Here is a 26,929-nt window from a genome sequence, read left to right on the forward strand (position 1 = left end):
CCATTGTTTAGAACATTAGACACTACGTATGGGTTGCTCACCCTTATGATCATGTGTCTTACTGCATTGTATATGGCTAGTGTGGGCAAAGTTCAGAATTCAAAATATAGTTTCTACTAAATATGTTTCTTTCACACAACTGTGAAGTAAAAAAACCATAAGCTGCATGACCATAGTGGAGAAACATCTATAGACAAGTATAGATCTGCTCTTGGGAGAAACACAGAAAACTACCTTTGTGAGGGAATATGTTTGAAGGTAAAGTCAGGCACATCCATCAGTGTACAGCCTGAGATCACTAACACAATACTCACTCAATAAAACCTTAACAAAATAATGGGAATGAATTGTGATGAATTGCCTGCTGAAACAGTTACTATGATCTCTTCATTTGAGGATGATTATTTCCTCATAAACTTTTATTGTCTGTCTAGATACAGTTAGTCAGAGAGTGGTGGAAATTATCTGGATATTTCAGTTTTATAAATTAAAAGTATTTTGAGTTTTTCCCATTGAATTATCTTTATTGCCTACTCAGACTGAGTAAATTCAATCTTTGGTAAGGTGAATAAAGTTTTCAGGTTAGACATAGCACTTCAAATCCTTACTGTGCCACCTATGAGCATATGACATAGGCTCCTCACTTCAATTGTGTGAGCCCTACTTTTTCAATAGATCTAATCATTATATCTTAATTCCAAAAATAACATGCAAAGAACCTGAAATAATGACTGATATCCAATAAAGAATAATTGTTAATCTTTTTAAAATTAATTTTATTGGTACAATTTAAATATACATAAAAATCACATTAATCAAGGGAGTTTGTACCTGTACATGATATAACTTGATTTCTCTTTTTCTCTCAAACCCCTTCCCTCCCTTCAGCTTCCCCTCCTCCCTTATTTACAAAAGCTTTGTTTCCATTTTTTCCTTCTTTTCTCATTTTCTTTTCCCTTTTCCCTTCCTTTTTCTCCCTTCCCTCTTTCAGTTTCCTTTTCCTTTTGAACAGTTTCTTCCTATTTCATATTATCTATTATATATTTTGGTCCATATTTAAGCTATCAGTTTCTCACACAAGAAAGACAGTGCAATATTTACACGTATGTGCCTAGTTTATTTCCTTAAGGGTATAGGCTTGAGTTGCATCCATTTAACTATAAATGTCTCAAGTTTATCTTTCTTTATGGCTGAATAGTTCTACAATGTATAAAAAATATGACATCTTGTTTTATCCATTCATCAGTTAATGACCATTTAGGTTGTTTCCAAGATTTAGCTGTTATAAAGTGTGTCACTATAAGCATGGATGCACATATATCACTGTTGTATGAGGCTTTTAATTCCTTTGGAAAGATACCCAGCAGGGGAATAGCTGGGTCAAATGGGACCTCTAATTCTAATTTTTTGAGGACTCTCCACACTGATTTCCACAATGGTTGTACCAGTGTGCACTCCAACCAGTGGAGAAAGTTTTTTTTTTCCTAACCTCTCTTTTTTCCCTACAGCCTTGCCAGCAGCATTTGTTGTTGATTTGTTCATAATAGCCATTCTTTCTGGAGTGAGATGAAATCTTTAGTTGTTTTAATTGTCATCTCTCAGATGCTCAGAGATGTTGAACATTTTTCCATATATTTGTTTGCCATTTCTACTTCTTCATCTGAGAAGTGTGTTTTTATTTAGATATCCATTTTGGGATGGGGTCTTTAAATTTGAGGGGGTTTTATTTTTTTTCAATTCTTTGTGTGTTCGAGATATTATTCCTTTATCTGAGGGACTACTGGATAAAATTTGTTTCTACTCTGTGGGATATCTCTTCACTCTGTTGGTGAGTTCTTTTACAGTGCAAAAACTTTTTAATAGGATGAGATTCCAGTCATTGATTCTTTATAGTTCCAATGCAATTTGGGTTTTTTTCATGAAGTCTTTGCCTACCCCTATATCCTCAAGGGTTCTATTTATTCTCTCTTCCAGCAGACTTAGTGTTTCTGTTTTAATATTTGATCTTTGACCTATTTTTACTTTAGTTTAGTGCATGGTGGGAAACATGGGTCTAGTTTTGATCTTTGGTATATAGAAAGCCACTTTTTCCAGTACCACTTATTAAAGAGGCTATCCTTCCTCCAGTGAACATGTTTGGCCCCTTTGCCAAAGATAAGGTGGATGAGTATGTTTGGTATTGTTTCTGCCTCTTCTTATCTGTTCAGTTGATTCTCAGGGTTCTTTGGGTTTTTTTGTTTTTGTCTTTGTTTTTTGCCAACACCGAGCTATTTTTATTATGGTAGCTCTGGTATAATGGTATAATTATACAACCAGATGGTGTAATTATATCATGGTATAATTTCAAGTCAGAGAATGTGATGCTCCTTGCCTTACCTTTGCTACCCAGAGCTGTTTTTGCTATTCTAGGTTTCTTGTGGTTCCATATGAATTTTAGGAATGCTTTTTCTAGTTCTGTAAGGTATGGTAATGGTTGTTTGATTAGGATTGAATTAAATTGGTATGACAATTTTGGGAGTATGACTGTTTTCACTATGTTGGTTCTTCCTACCCAAGATCAGGGGATGTCTTTCCATCTTCTAATATCCTCTTTGATATCCTTTCTCAGAGTATTGTAATTTTCTATGTATAGGTCCTTTATTTCCTTTGTTAGATTGATTCCTAAGTATTTCATTTTTTATGCTATTGTGAAAGCTCTTGTTTTCTTAATTTCTTTTTCAGTGAGTTTATTACATGTGTACAGGAATGCTACTGATTTTGGGGTGTTGATTTTTAATTCAGCTGCACTACTGTATTTGGTTATTAAATCTAGAAGCTTTTTGGTGGAGTTTTTGGAGTCTTCTATGTAGAGAATAACTTCTTCCTATCCTATCTTTATTCCTTTTATTTCTTTTTCTTCTCCAATTGCTTTGGTTAATGTTCCCAGAACTATGTTGAATGTTTCTTATATCCATTATATTGTTGGATCTTGTTTCTTGATCCATTCTGCCAATCTGTTTCTTTTGATTGGTGAATTGAGACTGTTTATATTGATGGTTATAACTGATACATATCAGTTTATCCCTGTCATATTATTTCCTTGAGTTGGTTCCCTATTTTTTCCCTCTGTTTAATTACTTGCCCTACCTAGTGGCTTCTCTTTATTGGTGTTCCTGGAATTGTGGTTTTCATTTTCTCTTCCTAAAATGTCCTTCAGAACATTTTGTGGAGCTGGTTTGTTAGTAGTGAATTTCTTCAGTTGTTTTTTGTCATCCAATTATCTTATTTCTCCATTGATTTTGAAAGATAATCTTGCAGGGTACATCAATCTGGGTTGGAGGTTGTTTTCTTTTAGGGATTGGAATACTTCACTCCATGTTCTCCTTGCCTTAATGGTTTGTGTTGAGAAGTCTGCTGTGATTCTGATGGGCTTTCCTTTATAAGTGATTTATTTCTTTTCTCTAATAACTTTTAATATTCTGTTCTTGTGCTGAATTTCTGGGATTTTGATGATTATATGCCTTGGTGTAGATTAATTTTGGTCATTGGTATTTGGAGTTCTGTATACCTCACTTATTTGTATGTTCAATTATTTTATCACATTTGGGAAGTTTTCTGCCATTACATTTGTAAACAGGTTTTTTATGGCAATTACACTTTCTCCTGCTCTTTCATTGATTTCAATCAGTCTTATATTGCTATTCTTTGCATTATCTTGCAATTGTTCAATTCATATGTCATGGCTTCTGGTTGTTTTTAAGATACCTTTCTTTTTGTGGTTGGTAACTCCAATCATGCCTTCTATATCAGAAATTCTGTCTTCACCCTGGTTTAAATGATTGTCTATACTTTGCATGGAGTTTTTAATCTCCTAGACATCTGTTTGAATCCATTTTATATATTCTATTTCTTTCCTGTTGGGTGTTGGGTGTTCATGGTTTACATTATTTTCCTAGGATTATTTTTTTATCTGTTTCTACTTACTCTAGTTTTGCTGAGCATATCCTTCATTTTGATTGTCATTTCTTTTTTTTTACCTGGAGTGTTATTTTCTCTATAGCTTCTTTTATTTTTCTGTTTACTTCTGAAACTATCATTTCAGTAATTTCAGGTAGGTTGCTTCTAATTTCCTCTATCTCATTATCCCCTGTACTTGTCTTGGGTGGACTGGATGTCTGGGCTTGCATTTTGATTCTATGTCTTGTCATTTTCTATTTTATAACTTTATTTTGTTTTCTGCGTTGCTCCTTGTAGCTTTCTTATGGTAGAAAGCTTTGACAATATTATTAAAGCTTCTCCAGGAAATGTTCTAGGTCTTTGTTTTTATCCCAAGATCCTTCCTACCCAATCTGTTAAGGATGAGAGGTTGCTATATATTTAGCTCAGCACCCAGTTCTTTGGTAAATGGACTATGGTAGTGGTTGTGACCCTAGACACTTGCAGTTTTGTCATAGACTGGAGAACAACTAATTAAAATAGGCATAATCCTGGCTAACATAACACAATTAGCAGTATCAATAGCATCTAATACAGTCTAGCAACTGTCAAACTGTGGTCCCTATTTGTTTGGTACTTTTAATGGTATGAGCAAACTCTACCATTGTAGAGTTCAAGTGTGTGCCTCTCTGCCCAGAATGGCAGCACCACATGCCAGTGGCAGATCACAGGAGCTTCATTTATCAACTTTTTTTTTTCCTTCAGAGTGGTCATCAGTTCGGGGAATAGTCAGTTCAGCAGCTTTCGCTGCTGCCTCCAGCTGTTCAAGACTCTCTCCATCCAGGTGGGATCTCTGTTTCTTAGTGGAGGCCAAGTTGTTTTCTGTTAAATTTTTTTGTAACCTCACTCATACCTTTGATAGTATAATTACCATAAAGTTTTGGAATAGCTGAAAATGGATGAAATTATATAGAAATAACTGGATTTCTACTTATCGTTGTGCATTGTAGTCAACATACAGGCACTAAGTGAAAAAAATCAAAAATTGGCCCTCTGTGAAGAAATGTCTGTCCTGTTCCTTATGTTACTACAGTGCTCTACTGAATAGTGCAAAAGAAAGGTTGGCAGAAGCAGAATCCTTCAGCCTGTCATCTTATTCTGTCTTCCTATGTAATTGTTTATTTAGTGTTCCTAGATTTAAAAGGTGGCATCAATTATTAAACAACATAAAGATATCATTTGGAAATTTGAATAATCAGAAAGTGGATTGTGTAGGGATATGTCATAAGTCCTTCAGCTCATTATCAAACTAATTTTTCTTCCTGGGCCTATAATGAGACTATATTTCCAGGTGTTCCTTATACCTACATGGGGTCAGATGGCCACATGGGTTCTAGTCAAGGACTGTGAGTGCAGGTGATGTATGCCATTTTGTGAGCTGGCTCAAAAAAGTCTGAAATGAGTGATTCTGCATGCTTCTATATGACTTGAGAGGCTAAACCCCTGGGATGATCTTGGGGAGACAGTGGGAATACAGCACAGAGTGAGCCTAAATCCATGGGTCTCTACTTGGAGAGCTCCCCAGATTGAAATACCTCTTTGGATTATTTATATAATTGAGGGAGAAATAAATTTTATTATTCTAAGCTACTGAGATTTGCAGGAGAAGTGCCTCTTTTACAGCATCTAGAATTATTCCATTCTAATACTAGAATTAATAGAAAAATAATAAAAGAGTTGATCTGGTCCTCTCTTTACTAGGAACTAGCCTCATTTCAAATAAGAAATTCCCTTTTCAAAATTTTAGAAGACTATTTAAGGGGAAATACTACCACTGAATTTTCTTTATATTTTCAGCTCATAACATAATGCCTGGATTATATCAGTTCCTCAATAAAGATTTGATGAAAAATAATGCCATTTTATAAGCAATGGTTTCTACACTGACAAGAGTCCATCTGAAATAGTTGTTATACACCAAAACTTTCGAGTCAGTTAGACATGGTGGGTTCAAATACTGACTGAATTTGTCCAAGTTACTTAGTCTCTCTGTCTCATTATTTTTATTTGTAAACTGAAGATGAAAATAGAAACTAGCCTAGAAGATATCCCTTCCATCATTGTGGGGAGTAAAGAGATAATGGATTTCAACTTCTTAGCACAGGACTAGTTTAGGGTGAGATGTCACTGATAACATTCTGAGTTGAATATTCCTTTGTGGCAGGGGATATTCTAGTATCATTATTTCATCAAAGGGCAAGCATATATTCTTCACATAAGCAATGTCTTTTTTGAGGGAAAAAAATTGAAATCTTATGTTCATTTTATTTACAACGATTTTTATTGACAATAGGTTTATGACAACTAGGTTTAGAGTCAAGGATATTTAGTAGAAAAATTATGAAGAAGGTAGAGCTTCAGAGTTTTAAAAGTAGATTTTATAATAATAAAAGCTACCAAAACTGCAACAGTATTTTCGTCTAGGAAGATTGCCTTTGTATGGCTGGAAGTTCATATTCTATCTTTAAGACAAAACACCATACTTGACACTGACAGCTTAAAAGAAGAAAGGCATATTTGTCTCACAGTTTCAGAGTGTTCAGACCATTGTGGCTTGCTCCAAGGCTGCAATGACTGGGTGGAAGTGCATAGTGGAGAAAAGCTGCTCACATGATGGCAGTCAGAAAAGGGGAAAAGGGAGAGTTAGGGACAAAAATACAACCCTCTGGATCATGCTCCCAAACCTCTTTATAGCACCATCAGCTATGAACTCATCAATAGATTAATCCACTAATGAGTATATCACCCCCATGATCTAATAACCTTCTAAAAGCTCAATCTATGAATACATAAGGTTTTGGGAAACATTCAGATCTAAACCATAATATTACCCTGGAACCCAAAAGGTTCACACTAATCTCATAGAATATCCATTTAGTGTGTCTAAATATCAAATTATTAATAATTCCCACATTGCTGAAGAGTCCAAATCCAGGGTCTCCTCTGAGATGCAAGGCAAACTCAGAACTGTTACCCCTATCAAAATCAAAAAGGATATAAATACTTCAAATATACAATTGTGCATGGTAAACATTCTCATTCCAAAAGAAAGAAATGAGAAAATAGAAAGGTATCAGAGAAAAAGCAAGACTGAAAACCAGCAGGGAAAAACATTAAATCCTGAGGGTCCAAGTCCAGCACCCATACCAGATTGTGGTGAAATATGAGCTCCAAAGAGCTTAGGCACTGTGACCACAATGGCTTTTCTGGTTGCAACCCATATGACCTCTCTCTTGAGTGGGTTCCACTCAGTATCTGTAGCTTTCTTTGGCAGTTATTGCATGTTCCCATCTTCCTGAAAATTCTGCTACATCTTTGGCTTTATTCTTCTCCCTTCATAAATTTCTCTAAGGGCCACACTCTTTGGCCTCCTAGACCTTTAAATATATATATATGACTCTGTGAATTCCACACTCTTTCATTCTGTATGCCTTAAAAATCAGTACCATGTGAATGATGCCAAGGTCTGGTACCACCTTAACAGTACATGGTTCCCTCCCTTGACCATGCCTGCACCAGCTTCTAAGTGCCTCCATGGCTGAACATGATAAACATTTCCCCAGGAATCCCTGAACTAGCAGAGCACTCTCAGATTCTTTTGTCAAAGCAAAATCTTTCAAAAGGGTATTCCTTTTACTCCCTGGAGCCAATTAAAGGATGAGGTCTGTCCAACTCCTGAAATAACCTCAAACTGTCTTTTTTATTGTCCCTATATAAAATGCTTGACTTGTTTTCAATGGTGCCAATATTTTCAGCTACTACACTTTCCTTGATGCCAACTTTACGCATACCTCCTTTCTGACCAGGCTATAAAATTATCACATCTTTTAGGTCTGATTCTCACTATATATCTGGCTAGAAGCAGCCAGCTCTATTCATGCCACATCATGAATATTAGACTACATTGAAACTTCCTCATCAATCTGTCACTTTTAAATACAACCTCATACAAAATTTTAGAACATAGGCAAAATGAAGACAAACATATAACAAGCATGGCTTTTAGTCTACTTCCCAATTGTGTCCACATTACCATATAAGCCTCCTGAGCCTGGCCTTTACTGTCCACATTCCTATCTGCATTATCATCTTCTGAGCTCCCACCAGAATTGTCCATCAAGATCTGCTTACAACACTTGACGACTTCTCTAGCTCACATGCCCAAACCATTCCAAACTTCTTCTTCAAACCAGTTCCAAAGGCTTCTGAACACACAGAGAGAGACAAAGCAGGATAAAAGAATATACTCTTTGAGGTCACACTTCCAGTTGCCCACCTTCTTCAACCAGGCCCCACTTCCTAACAGCACATTTAGCTATTAATTCATCAGTGGATTAAACTGCTGATAAATATACCACCACTATGATCTAATGACATTCTATGTTTTCATATGTATCTTTTTATATATTTATATATAATATATATTATATAATATATATGTATGTATGCTCTTGTTATCTCCCCATTGAATTATGATCTTCTTGAAGTCATGTCATTTTATTCATTTTTTTACATTCTAAGTCCTCTTCTACTACCAACCTTGATGTCAAATCATGAGAAAAATGGAAAATGAAACAGTCCAGAAGTATCTCCTTCCCTTTAACTTTTAGGCTTTCCTGAAGAATAGCTCTTGGCATTTGATAGAAGAGACAATTCTGTAAATAATTGTTTGCCTTATTTTAAGGAAATTGTTGAGGGTAATTGTAATAGTAGAAGAAGGACATATTTTAAAAATCTTCCATAATGTTCAAAAATGCAAAAAGAAAACTCTTAAGAAAAATTTAAGGATCCCTTACAATAAAGACTCTGGAAGAAATGCTGATTGTCTTGAACTCTAGAAGCAATTTAAAGTCACCCTTTTCTAATTATGCAGCTCACACTTCTATGTTTTACAGCTTACTACACATAAGCCAACTCAAGGATCAGTGACTCATGTGCTTGCAGCCAACCCAAATTGGTCATTTGGGTCAGAATCATCAACCTTGTTTCAAAAATAGATGCCTGCCTGGGAAGGGAGAGTACTTTTCTCTTCAGCCAGTTCTTACCTGCCTAACTCACTCAGGTGGTTTATAGTGACACTGATAGTGGTTCTATGGAACAAATCCATCCTGAAAGTCATGAGATCTGAGCTCTGTCCCTGATCTAAGAGAAAGTCTGGCACAAACTGAAAGGACAAATGCCACTATCTCATTCTGGCCAAGCCAACTAACATTAATAGGCATCAGTTCTGTACAATATGAAGGGGTTGGTCTACATTCCTTTTCAGCTGGATGACCCTTAAGGGTGACATGGTGAACACTAAAGCTCTTTCAAACTATCCATGTGAAATACCCTGTTCAATAAGTGTGTGTGGTCCCCAAACATACAGATACACACACACACACACTCACTTGCTCTGGTATCATTTACACAAGGAAATCAAAAGCAGTTTCCTTTAGTGCTTTAACTGTGCACTGCAACTCCTAGGGATCTGTGCTGGGTGATACAAGGTGTGACTAGCTGACTTTGAGTCAGTGATCCCTGAGGACTGAGATTACTGATCAAGTTTGCTGCAAACATCTCCACAGTAAATTGTGGTGTAGCCCAGAGATTTCTAAGCCTTGTGAATACATACTTATTATAACAATATTTTTCAGAAAAATTCACATAATTGGAATATCCAACTGTGCCCTTGTAATTTAATATAATGGCATTTAAGTTGATAATTCCTCTGATCATCTTTTTCCATATGCTTGAAAATATCCAGAGGGACTCCACCTAGCTCTAGAATTTGAATTTCATGTATATTTTTAATCTTCATTAAAATCACAAATAGAAATGATTACCCACTAAGACAAGATTTAACTTTGGCCCCAATCCCATGAAATACACAGATCTGATAGATTTTTTAAAAGGTATTTAATTAAATGAAATAGAACCCTAAAGAATCAATGGATGTTGAAGTTCTACACTTAATCTTGACTGAACTACTAAAAGAGCTAATTTACTTTTACTTGAAATACACAGAAACTACATTTTCCTAGGCCACAGATCACAAGGAGGGAGATTTTTAGAGCAAACAAATGTAAATCTTATATAGCAATCTAAGAGACTACACAGCATCGAAGCATATTTCTCCATTGACCTTTTGTTGCTGATGCATTACCAATTAAGCACAGAAGCTTAATTCTTGCTTTTAATTACTCAAATGAAGAAATGGCAAAACAGTTAAGAAGCTAGTGAAATATATAATCTGTGCTTTCAAATACTTTTAATTAAAGTGGCCAACTTCAATCTTGTATGTAAAATTTATTTACATATATGTTGCATTTCCCACAGGTAGATAGACAAACCATACTGTATAATACATTCATCCTTCTTTCTCATGACAAAAACTAAATCATCACAGCTTTTAGAATATTCATGCCTCAATATACTCAAGTCTACTTATGTGACTAGTACATCTCCCTCACATGTATCTTATTAGTGCCTTTGTGTGTATTTATGTTCCCTGTTCCTAAGTGACAATATACAAATATGTAGGGCTTTTTTTTGCTCCTTATGATTTACCCTTTCCAGGTAGCTTTACTGGGTGAAATCATTTCTTCATTGTCATATGATTCAGTTACTTAGTTCTGAGGTCTGAATTTTCTGTTTTTGTTTTCTAATGTTTTATTTAGGTATGTCCCTGCTCAACATATGAACTCAACTTTTTGGCAATAAGAAAATCTTCCTTTTAGGGATATAAATTTTGCCTCAAGATAATTAAGTGTGGAAGCCACAGGTGGCTTTTTTGTGTTCTCTTCATATGACTGAGTTATAGAAGTGAATTAGATTATCTTATGAAAAGAAAATAAATATTAAAGAATTTCAAGGGAAGCTCTTGGACTTAGTTGTGGCTAATATGAAAGAGGTCAACATAAAAGTTTAGATTTTAAATTGATTATAAGCTACAGATGTGTCATGCATTTCTTTTTCAATTTGATGAGAACAGAGATTATTAAATTTCTGGTTGGACAGAAATACTTTTTGGTTAATATTTTCTTACTCAAGAGTCTTTCAGGCCGGGGATGTAGCTCAGTGGTGCTCTGCCTGCCTGGCACAGGTCCTGAGTTCGATCCCTGGTACCAAAAAAGTCTTTCACATCATTTACCTTTAAACTGTTAAGAAAATCACTGACTGGGCCGGGGATATAGCTCAGTGGTTCCAGCACCTGCCTCGCAAGCGCAAGGTCCCGAGTTCGATCCCCAGTACCGAAAAAAAGAAAGAAAATCACTGACATTCTAGTATACCTGTTTGATAGCTGTCATTTATATTTAAAGGGACTTCAAAGTAACTTGGTTTATTAAGAAGATTCTGTTAGAGGAATGGAATTAATAACAATTACTACTAGACTTGCTGTATATTGTCAAGTACAGTATTTCATATTCACTTCCATTTTGGACAAAAATAATTGCAATTAATTTAGCATTGTTCAAGACACTAACGAAGCCCTTCTCCTAAGATTTTTCTTTACAAAGGAAAAATTCTAATCTTGTTTTTTTAAAAATATCAAACCAGTAAGCTACATTAGAGATTAGAGATAATATATGGCCTATGCAACCACATGAAAAATAGCTTCTGCTGCTTTGTTATTATACAGGTAGTTGCTTCCTTCAGCTAAAGTCTGGAGTCTTGCATTTGTTTTATGCATATTGGGTTTTGTCCCATTACTTGGCAGGAAGACTGTACTCCCTTGAGTCACCTGTGTTCACTGGTCAGCATAAATTCCAGCATCTGACATCAATTTCATTAATCACAGACAAACTTGAATAAATAAGATAATAGAAAGACAAAAATACGTGAACAGTGAACATTGTCTTATGTATGCTATCCAGCCATATGGAAAAGATCTGAGATTTCTTTTGAGTTCAAGATATTTGAAAATTGCATGAAGGGCAAAGTTTTCCTACTTGAAATACTTTATCTCAGGCAAAATATATATGGACCAAGTAATATATTATTGTCACTACTATTAGTACTAATATTCCTAATGCCTTTATTCTCAAAGAATTTAGGTAAATTTCCATGTGAAGCCATCTCTGTTATTTTCTTATTTACAAATCCTTAGCCAGTTAGAATGAGTTTAGGGCCATTTTATGATTGTACTCTATCAATAAAGTATATAATTTAGTTCTAGAATTAAAATTCCTAATTCAGTTAATTAGAAAATCACTTTCTCAAATACTAAATTTCAAAACAAAGTTTAAGAGTTTATAAGCTGTTTATGTAACAAGAACTATATTCCTTTTGAAGAAAATAATGTCATATAGTTATACACATTTATGGATCACTGAAGGGATATAATAGACTGATATCTATGAGATATTCTTTCTAACTGGTGTATAAAGTTACAATAGTTTATTCCATACCACATAGTTTTAATTATTTCATTCCCTTTTTTGCCTTTTAAGACTTGAAAGTGCTGGTACAAACTTGTCTTCAATGGTCAAGTTATTTCAAGTCTTGAAATTTTAATGTTAGTTTAATATTTTATCAACAAAAACTGTGACTAAAAAATGACTAAGTCTTTAACTCAGGAGCACAGCAGAAATGTAATAACCTAGTTACTTTTATTCCATTATATTTCATAATTTTATATATCATAAAGTCAACAAATATCACCTATTCACATTGTCATTTGCCCCTTTATGCAATCTGAACCAATGTATGTGGTTTTCCTCCTATATTAAAGGCTTCCTTTTCTTTTTATGAATGTATATTTAGACATTTCACATACTTCATCACACCATGTCCAAATATCTCCAATTCTATTCTTTACCTATAGTAAATTTCACAATTGTTAAAAATGGCAGATTTATCTTTATAAACCCCTTACATTTATTCATTAGTATAGTTACAGTTAGCATATTATCTGATTCTTAGAATATAAAGCTAAAGGGTGCTCTTCTTTCATATTGGAAAACCAACTACTTATCATGCCTTATGGTGAAATGTATATACTGAAGAAATGCAAAATTTTAATCAAAATCCACTTTCAGTTTGTTAAATAATTTCTTGGGAGAATTACTGAGAGATACAGTGACCTCATGATCAAATCACAAATCTCTTCAGAATTAACATTTATAAAGACAGTTTTGATTATGTTGATCCAAGTAATGCAGTGGTGGCAGGTTGGGTAATGGCAAAGTTTTACTTTTAATTTCCCCAAATGCTGTCTCACTAGATTTGGAAGGGCTTGAGAATACCCAAGAAATATCTTCCAGAGAATTTCTGCCATAAGAGTTGTGTTCCTGAAAGTCTGTACCATCATTAGGAATCAAGCTTTCATTATCTGTCCATGATTGGAGAACTGCTTTCTCTGATAAAATCTTTACATCCCCTGATAAAGGTGAAGATATAGTATGACAAAGAGGTTTGCCATTTGATGAAGGTGGGCCATGTCTTTTGTATGTTGCAGTAAAACTTGTCAAGCGCAATTTTGTGCGGTCTTTCCCAAGGTCTTCAGTGCATCCAACTAGGGTAAGAGCTTTTTTTTTTTTTTTGCACTTTATTAAATTCTTTTATTGGTACATTTTACTTATACAACACAATTACATTTATCATTGGGAATTGTACCTTTACACAATGCATCTTGGTTCTTATTTTTTCCCCATTCCTAGCCCTCCCTTCACCCCCAACACTCTTCCCTATTTACAAAGACTTTATTTCCATTTTTTCCATTTCTCATCATTTTTCCTTTCCTTTCTTTCCATTCCCCTGCCCCTACCACTACCCCTACCCCTTTGGATCTTTTCTTCCTATTTTACATTATCGATTATTCATTCTAATAATTGGTACATTTTAGGTATACAATATAATGACATTCATCATTGGAAATTTGCACCTTTACATAGGCTCTCTTGGATCTTATTTTTCGCCCTTGCCCAGTCCTCCCTTCAACCCCTCCATTCCTGCCTATGTAAAAGATTTTGTTCCTATTTTTCCATTTTCTCATATTAATCCCATTCCCTTCTATCCTTTCCCTTAGCCCTCCCACTTCTTTCCCCTTTGCCCTTTCTCTTCCTATTTCACATTACCTATTATACATTTTAGTCCTTATTTACACTTTCAGTTTCTCACACCAGAGAAACTATTCAGTATTTATACATGTGTGTCCTATGTATTTCACTTAAGAGTATCACCTCAATGTGCATCCACTTAGCAATAAATGTCTCCAATTTCTCATTTTTTATGGCTCAGTAGTACTCCATTTTATAAAAAAAAAAAAAAAACACATTTTCTTTATCCAGTCTCCACTTGATGGGCATTTGGGCTGTTTCCAAGTTTTAGCTATCACAAACTGTGCTGTTATGAACATGGGTGCACATATATCACTGTGGTATGATTCTTTTAATTCTTTGGAGAAGATCCCCAGCAGTGGAATAGCGGGGTCAAATGGGACTTCCAGTCCTAGTTCTTTGAGGTATCTCCACACTGATTTCCACAGTGCTTGCACCAGTCTACACTCCCATCAGCAGTGGAGCAGGGTTCCTCTTTCCCCACAGCCCCACCAGCATTTGTTATTGGTTGATTTCATGATAGCAGCCATTCTTTCTGGAGTGAAGTGGAATCTCAGCGTTGTTTTCATTTGCATCTCTCAAATGACCAGTGATGTTCAACATTTTTTCATGTATTTATTTGCTATTTCTACTTCTTTGTGTGAGAAATGTCTGTTCATTTCAGATGCCCATTTTTGGATTGGGTCTTTAAATTTGGGAGGTCTCATCTTTTTAAGTTCTTTGTAGATTCAAGATAGGAGACCATTGTCTGAGGAAGAGCAGGTGAAGATTTTTTCCCACATTGTGGGTTGTCTCTTCACACTGTTGGTGGTTTCTCTTGCTGTGCAGAAACCTTTTAATAAGAAGAGATCCCACTTGTTGATTGTTTGTGCTAGTTCACGGGCAACTGAGGTTTTGTTCATAAAATCTTTTCCTACACTGATGTCTTTAAGGGTTCTACCTAACCTCTGCTCCAACTGGTTCAGAGTTTCTATTTTAATATTTAGATCTTTAATCCATTTTGATTTTAGTTTAGTGCATGCTGAGAGATATAGGTCTAGTTTTAATCTTTGGCAACTTGAAGCCCAATTTTTCCAGCACCATACATTAAAGAGGCTATCTTTCCTCCAGTGAGGGTGTTTGGCTCCTTTATCGAAGATGACATGGCTGAGTGTGTCTGGCGTTGTTTCTGCATCTTCTAATCTGTTCCACTGGTCCTCAGGTCTGTTTCTTTGCCAGTACCATGCTGTTTTTATCACAGTAGCTTTGTAGTATAGTTGCAGGTTGGGGATTGGAATACCCCCTGCCATGTCTCTGTTACCTAGAATTGCTTTTGAAATTCTGGATCTCTTCTTCTTCCAAATGAATTTTTGGATTGTTTTCTCAAGGTCTATGAAGTATGCTGCTGGGATCTCAATTGGAATTGCATTAAATCTATATAGCAGTTTTGGAAGTATGGCCATTTTCACTAGATTAATCCTTTCTACCCAGGAGAAGGGGATGTCTGTCCATTTTCTGATATCATCTTCAATCTCTCTTTTCAGAGTGCCATAGTTTTCAGAGAAGAGGTCTTTGATTTCTTTCATTAGGTTAATTCCTAGGTATTTCAGTTTTTTGGATGCTATTGTGAAAGGAATTATTTGCCCTATTTCTCTCTCAGTGAGTCTGTCATTGGTGTAGAGGAAAGCTATTGATTTTTGTGTGTTGACCTTGTAACCAGCTACTTGACTGAATTTGGTTATTAAGTCTAGAAGACTTCTGGTGGAGTTCTTGGGGTCTTCTATATACAGTATCATGTCATCTACAAATAATGACAATTTGACTTCTTCATTTCCTATTTTTATTCCTTTTATTTCTTTCTCTTATCTAATTGCCATGGCTTATGTTTCCAGAACTATATTGAACAAGAGTGGTGATAGTGGACATCCTTGTCTCATTCCTGATTTTAGTGTGAAGGATTTCAGTTTTTGACCATTTAGTATGATATTGGCTGTTGGTTTTTCATAGATGGTTTCTATCAGTTTGAGGTAGAGACCATCTATTCCAATTTTGTGTAGAGTTTTTATGATAAATGCATGTTGGATTTTGTCAAATGATTTTTCTGCATCTATGGAGATAATTATATGGTTTTTCTCCTGAGCTCTATTGATATAGGGCATTACATTGATTGATTTGCATATGTTGAACCATCCCTGCACCCCTGGGATGAATCCCACTTGATCAGGGTGTATGATCTTCTTGATGATCTTCTGCATTCTGTTTGCCAGTATCTTATTAAGGATTTTTGCATCTATGTTCATTAGTGAGATTGGCCTATAGTTCTCCTTTTAGGTTGGGTCTTTCTCTGCTTTTGAGATCAAGGTGATGCTTGCTTCCAAGAATGAATTTGGGAGTATTGCTTCCCTTTCAATTTCATTGATGAATTTAAACAGTAATGGCAGCATTTCCTTTCTAAATGTCTTGTAGATTTCAGCAGTGAAGCCATCAGTCCCCGGGCTTTTCTTAGTTGATAAGTTTTTAATTACATTTTCAATTTCATTGGTTGATACTGGGTTGTTCAGAATTTTTAGGTCTTCTTCGTTCAACTTTGGTAATTCATATATATCTAGGAATCTGTGCATTTCTTCTGTGTTGTCCATCTTATTGGTGTATAGGTTCTGAAAGTAGGTATTGATGATCCTCTGGATTTCTGCTGGTTCTGTTGTAATTTCACCCTTTTCATTCCTAATTGCATGGATTTCGGCCTTTTCTTTCCTTTTTCTGACAAGGTTGGCTAAGGGTTTGTCAATTTTGTTGATTCTTTTGAAGAACCAACTCTTGGCTTCATTGGTTTTTTTGTATTGTTCTCTTAGTCTCCATTGCATTGATTTCTCCTCTGATCTTTATAATTTCCTCCCTTGTATGAGCTCTGGGGTTGTCCTGCTCTTCTTTTTCTAGAAGCTTGAGGTTCAGCATGAGGTTATTTAATTGGGCTTGTCCTGTTTTCCTAATATACGTATTCACTGCTATGAATTTCTCTTGTAAGACTGCTTTCATTGTGTCCCATAGATTCCAATATGTTGTATTGTCATTGTCATTTAATTGAAGGAACTGTCTGATTTCTTCTTTAATTTCCTCTCTGACCCATTGGTTATTCAGAAGTGTGTTGTTCAATTTCCACATGTTTATGAAATTTTTCAAGTTTCTTTTGCTGTGGATCTCCAATTTCATCGCTCTATGGTCTGATAATATAGAGGGGATAACTTCAATTCCTTTGCACTTACTTAAACATGTTCTATGTGTGACTATGTGGTCTATTTTGGAGAATGACCCATGTGCAGCTGAGAAGAATGTGTATTCTGATTTTGTGGGGTAGAAGACTCTGTAAACATCTGTTAAATTCATTTGTTCAAGAGTTCGATTGAGTTCTAGTATTTCATTACTTATTTTTAGTCTAGTTGATCTATCTCTTTGTGACAGTGGTGTGTTGAGGTCTCCCACTACAATTGTATTAGTGCATATATAACTTTTCATGTCCATTAGTATTTGTTTTATATAGTTCGGTGCACTAGTGTTTGGTGCATAGATATTTATGATTGTCATCTCTTCCTCTTGGATTCTTCCCTTTACAAGGATGTAGTGTCATTCTTCATCTCTCTTAATCAGTGTTGGTTTGAAATCTACTTGATCTGCCAACAGGATAGCTACTCCTGCTTTTTTTCAGGTTCCTGTTGCATGGAGTATTGTTTTCCACCCTTTAACTTTCAGTCTATGAGTTTCCTTTTGAATGAAGTGTGTTTCTTGTATGCAGCATATGGTTGGATTTTGCTTCTTGACCCATTCTGCCAGTCTATTTCTTTTGATTGGTGAATTGAGACCATTAACATTGATGGTTGTAACTGAAACATATTGACTTGTCATTGCCATGACTTTTTCTTTTTGTTGGCTTCTCCCCCTTTCCATTTAATTTCTTGTCATGCCAGATGGGTTCATTCTGCTTTGCTTCCTGGGGTTGTGATCCTCAATGTCTGTTCCTAGGATATTGTGTAAAATTCTTTGGAGTGTTGGTTTGGTATTCATGAAGTTCCTAAGGTGCTCTTTGTCATGAAAGTATCTTATTTCTCCATCCATTTTGAAAGATAGTTTTGCAGGGTACATCAATCTGGGTTGGAGGCTGTTTTCTTTTAGGGCTTGGAATATGTCACTCCAAGCTCTTCTTCCCTTGATGGTCTGTGTTGAGAAGTCTGCTGTGATTCTGATGGGCTTTCCTTTGTATGTGATTTGTTTCTTTTCTCTAACTGCTTGTAGAACTTTGTTCTTCTGTTAAGTTTCTGGAATCTTAACAATTATATGCCTATGTGTAGATTTTTTTGATCAAGGCTATTTGGAGTCCTATATGCCTCACTTATCTGTATGTCAAGCTCTTTTCCCCTGCTTGGGAAGTTTTCTGCCATTATTTCTGTGAAGAGATTTTTTATGTCATCTGCACTCTCTCCTGTTTCTTCATTGAGCCCAATCAGTCTTAGGTTATTCTTCTTTGCATCATCTAGCAGCTGCTGGATTGATTTCTCATGTTCCCTTATAATTTTGAAGCAATTTTTCTTTTCCTGGTCACTAATTGTAATCTTATCTTCTATATCTGAAATTCTGTCCTCACACTGGCTCATTCTGCTGTGTAGACTTTCAATGGAGTTTTTCATCTCCTGGAAATCTATTTGCATCTGTTTTATGGATTCCATTTGTTTCCTATGTTGGGATTCCATCATGTTCCTGAGCTCCTCTCTAGATTTATTAATCATGTCTTGTACTAGGGGTACAATTTCTCCTGTTATCTGAGAAATTATTTCTGATTTCATTTTTTCCAGATCCCCTTTTGTTGCCAGTTCAGTGGGTCCAGGTGGTTGAGTATCAGAGTGTTCCATCTCATTTCCATTTGGGGTTGCTGTAGGTGATCTGGAAGTCTAGTTTTGAGACTTATTTACATGTTTTCTCATTTCAACTGGGAGGGCTGTTGGTGCCTGCATGGTTTACCTCCTCTGAGCTTGGAGAGGTGGGACAGGGGCCAGGAGCAGTGATAGAGATGGTGACCCAAAAGCCCTTTCCTGTGGGCTGGGAGCAGTGGGAAGTTTGGTTACCCAGAAACCCCTTTCTGTGGTCCAGGAGCAGTGGGATGGCAGCTCAGAAGCCCCTACCTCTGGGCCAGGAGCTGTGGGAGGGATGGTGGCCTGGAAGCCCCTTCCTCTGGGCCAGGAGTGCTGGGACAGAAGGTGGCCCAAAAGCCCTTTCCTCTGGTCTGGGAGCAGTAGGAGGGATGGTGGCTCGGAAGCCCCTTCCTCTGGGCCGGGAGCAGGGGGACTCAGTTCCTTGGTCTGTTGGTCCAGTGTCCTCTGCGTCTTTGTAGTGTGGAACCAGGTAGATGTACAGAGGAGCGGGGTGGTCCAGTGGATTTTTGCCAGGGCACAGGCTGATTCGGCGTGTTCCTGGGTGCAAGCTTTTTTGATTGCAGTTGAGGTTTTCAGTTTTCTTAGTAATTCAGCTTGTACTTGAGTCCCCAGATGTAAATTCAATATTTCTCTCTTCAGTTCCAAGTATGCATGTTGCATATTATCACTTGAAATGCTTAGTCTTTGGAGATTGCTACTCTTCAGACTGTCTTCCTGAGATGAATCCATTTTTTGGCTTTTTGTAGCTCTATTTTGAGATCATTACATTCTTTTTTCATCATTTCCAGCTCTTGTTCCAAACCATGGATCTTCAGGTCATAGCTCAACTTTTCCACCTCCCAGTTTGATGAAGGTGGATTTAAATTCCTCATCACCTGCTGAGTTTCCACCTCTGTTCTCAGCTGGAGGAGATCTACTTCTTTAGATTGTAGGTGCTCATTCAATATTTTCAATGATTCAGAGTTGTCTTTATTCATTTTATCCAATTTGCTCTTTAAATTATCTCTCTCAATGCAAAACTCTCTATATGCATGATAGGCCTTATTTACTTGTTCTCTTCGCACAGAACTTGTTTCTTCATCTAAGAGAGCTTTTACAAGCTTTTCTTCCAAAAACCTTATTCTTTTCTTTAGGAAAGAATTCTCTTTCTCTGAATCATTAAGTCATTTTTTGATGTCTTCATAAGCAGTGACAAGGGCAAAATGTGAAGCAACAGACTCATCTCCTGAATATATTGAAACTGGAGTCACTGTATCTCTTCTATGAACTTTTTCATGATTCCAAATGCAGATATCATCTTCTACCAGTGCTTCCATGACAGCCCGAACCCAGGCAAAGTAGGGCCACCCCCAGGGCCTATTCTATTCCCCAATTGTTTGGAAAAGGTACCGAAAACAAACTGGGTCACCAGGGGTCACCACCAGCTTCCAGTTTCCTCGAAGACACAGCTGCTTCCGCCGAAAAAGTAGCGGCTCCAGCTACACCGCGGAGAGATTCCCATTTCTTTGGCCGAGGCCATGGTGCAGCCTGGCTCTCAAACTGCGACCCCAGAGTTCTGGAAGGAGGAGCGAGCCCCTAGCTCTAAAATTTGAATCCAAGCTTGTTTGTTTTTTTCCAAGTCTGGCAAAGCCAAAGCACTTGCATCTTTAAGAGGTAGAAAAGCTAGTGTGATTATAGTGTATTCTTTTTTAAAAAAAATTCTTTTATTGGTACATTTTAGGTATACAATACATTTACATTTATCATTGGGTGCTTGTACCTGTACATGATGTATCGTGGTTCTTATTTTTTCCTCATTCCCTGTGTACCCTTCACCCCCTCCACCCTTCCCTATTTGCATAGATTTTTTTTCCTTTTTTTTTTCTTTTCTCATAATTTTTCCTTTCCCTTCTTCCCTTTCCCCTTCCCCTCCCACCACCCCTACACCTTTGGACCTTTTCCTATTTCAAATTATAAATTATTCATTTTAATCCTTATTTATATATAGTGTATTCTTATTGCTAATTTATAGAGAAAGCTGATTGAAAAGCTAAGAAAGAAAGCTTCATCTCACACACATGTAAGCATAAGTGCAACTGCCTCCCTGTCCCATTCTACAGCCCTAACTGAGCAAGCCTTGAACACATTAGCATTGAACAGGACAAATGACCTATTTTCAATCAGCTAGAGTCAGCTGCCTCCCATGTGCCACTGCCTCTCTGATTCCTCATTGTTCTCAGGCCCCCAGCCACAGGAGGTAGGGACATGTGGAGCCACTCTCACCCTCTGGCCCCAAATACTGTCTTTTCATCACATCATAGACAGACACTTTGCAAAAACCTGAAAGGAAATCTACAACCTCCTCTATGACTACTCATTAATCTGCTCCTTCAGACATTCCTCTGCCTTTTGGCTGGTCTGACCATCCTGCAAAGAGGATAATACTCAGATAATACTTTTGAGCAGGAAGTAAAATTTGGGAAGGCAAAGCCATTTAATAGCATCAAGTGTTGGATAAATCTGAGTTAGCTAAACATATGCTCCTATCCAGATCTGGAATGTATAAACTGCCACAAAATACTAATTTTGGAAGGAGTCAATATATGTCCTTTGAGAAGCTGCCATGAGCAGAGTGCACTTGGCAAGGACAAAGATGAGGCTTTATACCGCACCACTCATTCTGGTCTTTAAGAAGATGTCATTAAAAGAGATACCCCCGCACTAGTCTTTGTGTTTAAGAAACTGCTGTTTTAGTTGGGGAAATAAAACATGAACCTACGAAGGAAAAGTAAATGCGAATTTCACCCAAATAGGTCAGTGTCAAAAGAAAAGTGTTTTTCAAGTTGGAAGACTCATGAAAATCTAGAATTAGATTTGATTTGAGCCTTAAAGGGTTGGCAGTACTTGCACAAATAGATTGGAGTGAAGTATAATGGTCTAAATAGCAAAACAGAAGTAAGAGAGCATAAGATGTTCAGAGTGCAGGAATTACACTAAGACAATCAAGAGGAGGTTGGTGCAGAGGAGTTGGAGGTAAATCCAGGAGGCTGAGAAGAATACCCTTTGAAAGATCTTTACTTTCTTCTGCAACTACTGTCAGCCAAAATAATCTGCCAGCTATTTGCTATTTCTGGGACAAGAATACTTAGATTCTCATGGTGATGCTGTGTGGGTGACTAGAAGCTGTTTCAAAGCATTTAATATAAGAGAGCCCTACCAAAACAAGGAAACTGTTGCCTTATTTCAAACTGAGGCTTTTCTGTTTAATGAAGCAACTTCCCACCTAAGCTGCTCCCCAGGTGTTCACCAGGCAGTTTAGAAACCAGCGTGAAACCTCTGCTGGACCCCAGGTCACCATTTAGAATGCTAAGGCAGCAAATTTTGGAATGATCCCCAGGCATTCAGACAGGAAGTCCTTCTCCAATTCTTCATAAGATGTCCATTTGCAACCCAGGGAAGGGCTGATCAACAGTGATCATCACACCTACTTGTTATGTGGGTTGCTGAACAGAGCATGAAACTTAGCACAACATATACACATATCACAGAAGCAAGTGTGAAAAAGGCCATGTTTCTGGAAATCCAGAGACCTCTGTGCCAATGCTCCCTATGACCTAGGTACACCAAATGAAATGAAGTCAATGTGTCAAATGTAGTCATTGTGTCAAATGTGGACCTCAGGTTGTACTCTGCATAGCCAGTGGGAGGCATAACACACAAGCATCCTTGACAGTGAAGTAAAAGTGACTCAGATATTACTTATTAAGATAAATATCTACATGTGAAATACACATCTGTAATGCTAGTGGCTTGGGAGGCTGAGAAAAGAGGGTTTGAGCCCAATGTGGATAATTTAAGGAATCCTTGTCTTAATAGTAGTAATAGTAACACTACTACCACTACTACTACTACTAATAATAATAATAATAATAATAAAGGATTGGGGTATACTTCAGTGTGAAGGACCTGAATTCACTCCCAAGGTACCACAAAAAATATATACACATACAATTTCTGCTTTGCTATGTGTTAAATGTGTGGGCAGACTTATTTAAGCATTGAAACCAGAACAAAACTATTGTATTCATTTTGTGTTTAGATTTTAAAAAGGAAAATATCTTATAATGTGTTTTTTGAGGACTTTTCCTCAGCATTATCATCCCATCCAATGCCAAGAACCATTAACAGTTTTAATAATTTTAATGAGAATAAAAAATATAGTTTTCAGTACAGTCAAGCAACAGTTTTATTTTCACTTAATGGGCATATATGTGCTGTTTGAATAGCTTTCTAGTGTTTCCATATCAATGTATGTGTATAGAGTAACGGTTTCCTCTGTCTTTAGATCGGGGAAATATACATTTTGGAAGAATTTGCTTTGAAGCTTTGGAATTTTTATATAAGAACAATTGAAAGAATGAATATGGTTTCCATAGAGATGTGCAGAGAACATAGGCATTAGGCAACTATAAAGAGATGGTTCCATTTTCTTCCACCAGTGTTACAGAAAAGGCAGGAACTTTGAGACTCCCAAGAGAAGAACCACTCCCTCTTCTCTCACTCTCCTGGAACCAAGAGACATAGGGATCCTTTCCAGGAGTCCCGAAAGAACCAGTATGCTGATGATGAGACTCTCCAGCCAGTGCATACTGATTTTAGCAAATATGGATTCTATTTATTAAGAAGATGAGGGATGAAGGACAGAGAGAATTATATAAACTTCAAAGTGATTAGATCTCCTTACCTGCTTCTCTTCTCATATCTAGCACAACCTAGAAAACCACAAGGTCTCATAAATTTACAGTTACAATAATCATTAAAGAAATCTCCTCACTGGCCATTTCTTATTTCCCACCCCACTTCCTACCAGCCCACAACAGTAGAGGGAAAAATAAACAAAAGGCATTTTTGCTCCTTTTCAGGCAGAAAGGGGCCTCACTGTTGATACTGCCAGTGCTTTCAGTGGTGAGGAGTAGCACAAATGCTAGTAAGGTTGAGTGGAGAGTTTGCACCGATCACTCATCTGTGTTTCCACTCTCCAATCCTGTGCTCTCCCTGAATATTTTGCCAAATGAAGAGATACCTCTATAAAACTATCATTCACCTTGGCCAAATGATTAAGATTTTGAAATTGAGCTGGCATCCAGTTAAAAGAATTTCTTTCATGGGTGATCGTATCTGGGTTTTTGAAGAAAAATGTTCAGAGGTCACTGTTCTCCAGAATTCACATTAAACTTAAGCCAGAGTGAAATGTTTTGAAATTTCATGACCACTACTATACAGTAATTTGGAAACAGCAGTCACAGCTTGCCAAAGGTCTTCATCAGCTATTTAAAAACAGAAGGGGGAAAATATTCAATAGAAAAGATTCAGATTAAACTATATGTAAGATATATGGATATTGTTTTATCATTTCTTTTACTTTGGAATTAGTTACTTTTCTCTCATTACTAAGACAAAATAGCTGGCACTCAAATTGAAAGATAGGATGACTTAGTTAGCTCACAAATTCTAGAGGGTTCAGTCCATAATCACTTGAGTCCAAGGCAGGGAGGTTTGGCGGAGGGATAACACAGAGGAGAACCAGTTTATGGCAAGCAGAAAACAGCAAAAGTGATAAGACATTATAGTGTTTTTCTGCCCCTTTCATTATATACAGGCTACTCAGTGCAGGTATCACTCACATTCTTAATCCTAGTGTCTGTGAGCTTATCATTGTACCATGAATCAATTCCAGCTTAACATTCAGCTACCTCTGAAAAACCCTTACCTATGACAGCATGAGGCTTTGGAGGAACATCTAGACATAAGCCATAACATTCAGGCCCTGGCAAGACTCAGGCATATCTCTTTATGCACAAAAGAATTTAGTTCATCTCTAAGCCTTGCCAAAGTCTTAACAATTTCAGCATTGCTGAAAAGTCCAGGTACAAAGTCTCCTGTGAGATTTCAGGCAAATGTTAGCTACAAGCCCCTGTACAAATGAAAAGAAAGATAAACACCTCCAACATTCAATGGCACAAGATACACATTTCCATTCCAAAAGTTACAAACAGGAGAATACAAAGGAATAGGACCAAAGCAAGTCCAAAGTCAAGCAGGGCAAACATTAATTCCCACAGTTCCACTTCTAGCATCCCTGGCAATCTGTGGCAAGTTGTGAACTCCAAAGGGCTTGGGTGGCTCTGCCTCTAGGGCAATGTTGGTGGTTGTAATTCCTATGGTTTCTCTCTGTGGCTGGCTCTGCTTGCTTCTTGGAGTTTCCCCAAGACATTCCATGTTCCTGACTTCTCCAAAATTCTGGAGTCTCCACTGCACCTTCAGCGTCACAATCACAGCTTCACACATTGCCTCCTCAGGAGCACACTGCCTGGTCTCCCAGGCCTTCTTCAGAAATTTAAGTAGAAGCCTTCCTGAACCCACATTTCTTGCATTTCCCATGTACCTGAAAAGAGCATCATGTGGATGGTGCCAAGGTTGGCTTCCAGCTGTAGCAGTAGCTAGGCTTCTTTCTCTCTTGGCTCTAGTGATCAAGTGCCTATGAACCAAATCCTGAGGAACAACTTCCCATTCTTCATTCTGGAACATGATGCTCTGGGATTCCTTCTCAAAGCAAAGTCTTTCCCTTTTGCAATTTTAAGTCTGCAAAGGGTGGAGTCCTGCTGCTTCTTGTGATGCCCTCAGGCCATCTTTTCTATTCTCCTGTTTCTTTTCAGCAATCAAGATCTCCTCTGCTCTATCTTTGCAGTCCACAGCTTTACTGGAGCTTCCTTTCTGGCCAAATTCCAAATATTTTAAATCATTCTGCTGGGCTCTTTGCTCTTGATTCTCAACATAAATCTGGCTAAAAGTCCCCAACAGTAGCCATTCAACCACCTCAACATTAGACTGCCTTGAAATTTCTTCTGCAAGATTAATTCATCTGACACTCTTAATATTAATCTCAGACAAATTCTCTGGACATGAACAAAATGCAGACAAATTTTCTACCAAAGCATTACACAAATTGTGTGGAGTCCAACAACCAATGCAGTTCTTTTTCTCCAGAAGAAACCTCCTGAGTCTGGTCATTACTGGCATCATTTCTATCAACCTTCTGGTCTTCTGGGCTCTGACCAGAATCTCCCATCAAGTGCAGCCTAAGGTGTTCCAGCTCTACTTTTTTCAGCTGGCACCTCCAAGCCTTTCCTAACTCTTTCTTTTGTCACAAGTGAATTCCAAATGCTCCTAAGCCACATGATCACATACAGTCACAGAAACGAGCCCATTTCTGGTACCAAATTATGTAGTAGTAACTTTTCTCTCATTGCTGAGATGAAATACCTAACACCCAAAGTTAAAGGGGTAAAGTTTTATTTAGCTCACAATTTGTAGAGTTTTCAATCCATAATCACCTGTGTCCAAAGCAGGGTGGCTTGGCAGAGGGACAACATGAAGGAGAAACAGTTCATGGCAAGCAGATTACAACAAAAGCAATAAGAGACATCAAGAGCATCTTTCTGCCCTTTTTAATGTTATCCAGGCTACTCAGGGCAGGTAGCACTCACACCCTTAATCCTAATGCCCTTGAGCCTAGCATTGCACCATGAATCAATTCCAACATCACACACACTAGATACAGGCACCTCTGAAAAAAAAACTTATGACCAAATGAAGTTTTGAGGGGACATCTAAACACAAACTATAACAACTTCTATATACATGCAAACACACAGGTGAAGGTGTGTGTGTGTGTTTGTGTGTGTGTGTGTGTGTGTGTGTGTGTGTGTGCATGTACTGGTCTATAATAATCTTTTAATTACTGGAAGTCTTATTCCAAAATTTTTGAAAACATTGCTCAGTGGTACTTAAAATGTTCCCAGAGAAAGAAAGCATAAAAACCATCCCCCTAGCTCATTGACACACTCATATTAGGCCTCAGGGTACATATCTGTACTTTCCTTGAGTTTTTTCAACAAATGATAAGCCAATGCCCTCTGTTATGGCTTAGATCTAAAATGTCATCCAAAAGTCTAATGTTCACAGATGCAGGTT

At 37.1% G+C, this 26,929-nt stretch overlaps 1 pseudogene; it reads right to left on the reverse strand.

Moving 5' to 3' along the window:
* Positions 1-13,070: 13,070 nt before the first annotated feature.
* LOC101697731 (5-azacytidine-induced protein 2 pseudogene) lies at positions 13,071-20,232 on the reverse strand (annotated as a pseudogene).
* Positions 20,233-26,929: the final 6,697 nt, after the last annotated feature.

This window comes from Heterocephalus glaber, unplaced genomic scaffold (genome assembly GCF_053883595.1).
Source record: "Heterocephalus glaber isolate CG9 unplaced genomic scaffold, H.glaber_assembly_v1.0 deba00001523, whole genome shotgun sequence".
In the NCBI taxonomy this organism is placed as follows: Eukaryota; Metazoa; Chordata; class Mammalia; order Rodentia; family Bathyergidae; genus Heterocephalus; species Heterocephalus glaber.